Source organism: Dermacentor silvarum, chromosome 11 (genome assembly GCF_013339745.2).
Source record: "Dermacentor silvarum isolate Dsil-2018 chromosome 11, BIME_Dsil_1.4, whole genome shotgun sequence".
Taxonomy (NCBI): Eukaryota; Metazoa; Arthropoda; class Arachnida; order Ixodida; family Ixodidae; genus Dermacentor; species Dermacentor silvarum.
Genome location: NC_051164.1, coordinates 32890331 through 32896330, shown reverse-complemented (window position 1 = coordinate 32896330; position 6000 = coordinate 32890331).

The window sequence follows — 6000 nt, the reverse complement described above, 5'->3', positions numbered from 1 at the left end:
TCCTTCTACGCGCGCCTAGTCCACGCACGTTCAACGTCGCGCCACAAGACCATTAGAAATGCTAGCTGCCATTTTAAATAAAAGAGAATCTACACCATGCAGTTACCACATATCGTCCGTCTCACATCTCCTGTTTCGTTGATACGGTGGTCTAGCCAGGCGGACCATGGTTTTCGGGGCTTTAAACAGCAATGACGATGGCCAACGTACATCCCACCCACAAACCCTAGTCCCCAGACCACAACACTCTTGCTCTCCTAGAAACGCCTCCGCGTTAGCGGAGGCGCCGGGGTTGTAGTGCGGCGTTTGGCTTGAACGCCGGGCTTGTGCTTGAACGCTGGTCGGCGTCCGGGTGGAGCCTTCGGAGTAGGCTCCTCACTACTCCAATCTCTCGATCGTTTTACTCCTGCTCACCCGTCTCCTCGTGACGCCTCTCAGCAGGTGCACTGCTAAGAGGCTTCACGGGCATCACGGTGTCGTAAGTGTCCTGCGTTTCCCCGGTAGTCGCTTCTGCTAAGGTGCAAGTTTCCTTGGCGTCTTTGTCCTCGATCTCAACCGAGGCATTTGGCTCTGCCGTGTCATCCCATGGGTCTTTCCAGCCGTCCGATGGCTTGGCCTCGTCAGCAGGTGTTGCCTTCTTCAGAGGCGTCAACACCGAGGGCTGGGCATCACTCCCTTCACCAGCGGCTTCCACTGCGTATACCACGTCCATCAGGTGATGAGTCGCGCCCTCTTTCAATGCCGGGCCTGTCACTGTTGCGTAGGTTCGCACGCACTGGGTCTCGTCGTAGGAGTAACAACGACAAAGCCCGCAGCATCGGGCACATACGACGCGAGTGCCGCATACCACACTAGGCTATACAGCCATTCTTTTGAACATGATATTTATTACAATGAATGAAATGTTGTATGTACAGGAACTATTTACAATAATATGAGCACCAGGTGGACATAAGTAATCACACGTCAACGAGCAGTCCATATAAAGAAAACGACACACACACAGCAACACGGTCCTTCACAGCAAAAACTTGAAAGGTGAAAGGTGAACACCGCATCAACTGTGGATACCATTACGGCTGATATTCTTCTTGGTCGTAAATGTCCTTTAAGTGCATGATCATCTGAACGAAATGCCACCTTGAGGAAATTGTTCTTTCTGCATTTTGGTCTTGCATACGAGTTTTCCATAGGCTATGCAGGCCTATCAGTAAAAACATATTGAATGAAACATCATCACACCGAGCAACAAGTTATCGGATACTGTGAGAATTTAGATCAAAATATTTTTGCAGATTTCTATGGATAACATCCCAAAATAAAATGGCATCTTTACAAACAAAAAACAGTGTTCAATTGCTTCAGGCACGTCACAAAGGCGACATTTAACTGACGAAACGAAAATGTTTTTTTTATGCAGCCATGCTTTAACGCACAAGGTTTCAGTGTGTAATTTGTAAAAAAAAGTTTTTGTAGAAGGGGAACAGACATTTTGCTCACTCTTGCAAGCACATCATGTCCTGGACTAAGCTGGGGTCGACAGAAAGTATAAAAATATTTAATTCCTTGTTTTTTCCATTAGGGATTTTCCAGGTCAACTTCCGGTTGCTGCGCTTCCTGAAGAAGGTAAATATTATTCGGAGCCTTTTCTTTTCCGCGAATTCTACCAACATCTCTCCCCTTGTGTTCCTAGAACTGATGCCGTAGTTGCCAATTGCTTGCTCAGCAGCCTGATTTTCCCCCACTTTCGCATTGAAGCCTCTCATTACTACAGTATACTGCGTTTGCACCTTTCTCATTGCTAATTCAACATCTTCATCAAACTGTTATATTTTTTCATGATCGTGACTGGAAGTTGGGGCATAGGCTTGTACTACCTTCATTCTGTACCTGCTATTTAGCTTTATTACGACGACTGCTACCCTTTCATTATTGCTCTAGAATTCATCAATGTTGACGACTATGTCCTTATGAACTAGAAATCCTACTCCGAATTCCCTCTTATCTGGAAGACCTCTGTAGCAGAGGACGTGGCCGTTACTCAGCACTGTATAAGCCTCACCAGTTATTCTAACCTCACTAAGGCCAATATTATCCCACGCAATACCTGATTATTCTTCAAATAGCCCTGCTTAAGCAAGCCTCACTCGATAGGGTGCGCGTGTTGAACGTTGCCAGATTCAGCTTACAGTGGCGGCCTGTCTGGACCCATAGATTCTTAGCACGCTCTGCTGTAGTCGCAGATCTGACCACCGCCTTGGTCAGGTGCTCCGAAGCCGCTGGGAATGAGGGCCATGGGTTTACTGTAGGAGTCATGAGGGAGGTAGTGGCCGAATACTGCACCAGGGAGGCCATATCCTGTTCTGGTGAGGGAGTGACTTTGTTGAAGGCTAGTGGGCCTTCCTAATTTGGTTGCACCTGGACTAGTATAGACCCACTAGCTCTCGGCAATTTTTATTTTGCTGATGCCAGGCGCCTCTCCGTGCCTGAGAATGTGGTGGACTGGAGGAGGATTCGAACTTACGAACTTCAAATTAGAGGCCGGGTGTTCTACCTCTGCTCCACGCCACCACCAAATAAATAATATTGTCCTTCAAAGCCCATCCTGAAGCCCTCGCATAATTAAGGACCGAATGCCTCTTCTTCCTCTTCGTAATGTGACTGTAAATAGTAGTCAATTTTGCTCACTTCTAGGTGTCACACTTCGATTACACATAAACGCCCCATTCATAGGATGTTCACACAATTATTCCAAACTATTTTTACGAAGCCACCTTAATATTATCTGATGTATGTAGTTTTATTAAAATAGCAATTATATGAGCTTTGCAGATGAATATTAGCCATCATTTTAGCCGTCGTCATCACCACTGTGATGTTCCATGTATAGTCCAACTGTGATAACATCGCGGACTTGTGTCGTAGGCTGTGGTGCTTGCGAATGGGATAGGAAAAGCATAGTGGTGTGATCCGGCGTTATCTTTTCGCGCGTGCTTGGAAAGAAATATGGAGGGTGCGCGCCGTTACTCACGCGCGCAACGAGAGGAGCTGTAGATTTGTGCGCGATAGGAGGTGAGGGGAAGAGGCAGGTAAACAGTAATCTTTTATTATTGAGACAGCGTGCCTTTTGGCATAATAAAATATTTACTAGTGTAGATTACGGAGTAAGATAAAACAGGAGCGCTGACTCAGCTCGTCTGGAAGGGACACATTCTTAAACGCCGGTTCCTGCTACACAGCGTGTTCGCCAGATGGCGCTACGAATGAGGAAACGCTCTAGAGCGGAGAGGCGGGCCTAACAAACCGAAAGAGCAGAGGCGCGGGTGAGCTAAGCCTAAAAAAACAAAAGCTCGGGTGTCTCTCGCGGCGCCTGCTTGCCTATCCGTTTTGTCGTCTGCTGCGCTCACGCCCTGACGCGTATAGCGCGCATAGCTCTTGCGGTTCACGCAGTAACGTTAGCAGGAGAAACAAGTCGTGTATAATTTTATTTATTTTTATATACAGTCCAAATGCAAGGCATTTGTCAGGTGGGCTTCATGAAACTATACAAGACGCAGGACCAGAAATTAAACGAATGACGGAAACTAAGACGGAAACAAAAACTAGGCAAATTGTAAGGAGTTTTAACGGCAGTTCGGATGGTCTCAAGCAATGACAGACGACAGCGAAAAGAAGCTTTATTTGCAAAGCTGACGTTTATCACTCTTTTTATCTGAGAACGCATCAATTGCTCAGATGCTTCGCTTGCTTCTTTATTTTTCGCAGGTACTTTTTGTGTCGCCCGGTTCTCTTGCAGGCAATATTGCCGCATTCTCATCAAAAGAAAAATAATGCAGAATTCTTTCCAGGGTTTCCTGCTTATGAATTTCACAAGGGAAGCTCAGATTATGTGATTGCATAACTGGGGGAATCTTCTCGAAGGCAAGGCTGAGAATTTACATAACGGCATGTCTCTGGACGTGCCGAAAGGCACCTGCACTGCGTGTAGTTGTAGACCAATTGATCTCCTGCAGTCCTTCCGCATTGGCGTCTTCTGGTTTCTCTTGGCATTAAGCCATCATTGTGCTACGCCACGCTTCGCTAAAAAATTGAAGCAACGGCACCGCTTCGAAGTCGAGGCATTTTCTTTACATCTAGTAGAACATCGCCTTTGTATTTGCTAAAGTAACTATCAAAAATAAGGTGCTTCTCGAAGTGTCGCACACATATTTTGTTCATTGCTTTTAGCACTCGATCACTTTCAGGAATTTTTGTCGCCACTGGTGCTGTAGCCGAAAACTTATTGCGTCCTTTTCCTTGCGCAGATTTACAGCCGGGGACAAAACACCGTCCTGTAGCTCAGTCTCATCATGCACAAGTATCCAGATACCTTGTTCCGTCAGACATGAATAAACATACTGCAAACATGTTAAACGAAGCGAGGAAGACGAACATCTCGCACCTTCGCTTCTGCGCAGACGTTGAGGAGTGAAAAATAAGTACTTCTGTTGCGTCTTTTTGTACGGTATCATTTATCAACTGTTTCCTCTTGTAAAACTGTTTCTCATACGTGCATAAAAGCGGTACCGTGTGTTTATTTGCGCTTTTATTATTTGTACGCATATATTTTTATGTGTTTGATTGCTATCAAATTGAGACGTTTCAAGCAGACGACAAGCTCTACGCGTGCCGCCCTGCCCGCTCCGTGCCGCCGGTCTGCGTCACTCAGCGCCTGCGCACGTGGAAGCAAGCTGTTGAGTGGTCTCCGCCCACATCGACACATGGCGCTACGTCAATGACATTAGTAGAAGGCAAGGAGAAAGCACTCGCGAAAACGTGAAGAGGAGCGGAGGGAAAGAGCAAAGGCATGAGCTAGACCCCCGGCGTCCGCCTTACACGATTTGTTCCGAGCGAATGCGGTGCGCGGCGGCGGAGTCGGCATTCCTGTTTATCATACTCCGTGGAACAGATACACGTCGGATTCCCGGAAGGAAGTCCAGCAGGGTTCAGTCTTAGGGGCCCCAAGATCCAACGAACTACATCCGCCAGACGACCTGGTGGTGGTCCAAATAGAACCAGGTGCTTCTGCTGGAGGGCGTGTCATCATTATCATAATCATATTTATGTTTACTGCAGGACGAAGGCCTCTCTCGGCAATCTCCAATTACCCCTGTCTTGCGTGAGCTGATTCCAAATTGCGCCTGCAAGTTTCCTAACTTCATCACCCCACCTAGTTTTCTGCAGTCCTCGACTGCGCTTTCCTTCTCTTGGTATCCATTCTGTAACTCTAATGTTTCACCGGTTATCCATCCCACGCATACATCGCCTGCCCAGCTCCATTTCTTCCGCTTATTGTCATCTAGAATATCGGCTATCCCCGTTTGTTCTCTGATTCACACCGCTCTCTTCCTGTCTCTTAACATTAGGCAAAACACTTGCAATCTATTGCAATCCGCTTGGTACGTTTCGTTGACATACTTTTTCTGAATCACCCCAAGTTGAGGCTGACATATGTCTGTGGGAGTCTAAGGTGCCCACATGTAACTCACTTGAGCGAAAAAGAGTTGATTAGTGTAAATGCAAACATGACGTTCAGGAATTGCCAAGTTGCTGGTAGTCGCACCCCCCCCCCCCCCCCCACCCGCTCATCTAGTTTTCAATTAGTGCATTTTACAGCGTAAGCTGTTATGGGCTCATTCCAATAGCCGTTTCGGTTCGCGATGGTGTCCAACGCCACCGCCGGTGTCCCGTGACCGTAACCGCTATCATCGGAAATCCGAAAAAAAGTACCCGGTTCCCGCCGGGATCGAAGCCGGCCGCGCTGCGCGGGTGTCACTGTACCACGGAGCCACGCAAGCACTTTATACGTGCTAGCGTAAAAATGCCCTATAATCGCGCCTAGGCAGGCACGCAGGCGCAGACGAAGAGATGCGATTCAAACGAGGCGCGCATTGAACGTGATCCCGAGCCTCGTTAAGGCGCCTAGTTAAGACGCCTGCAAAGGCAGCGTGCCCGACATGT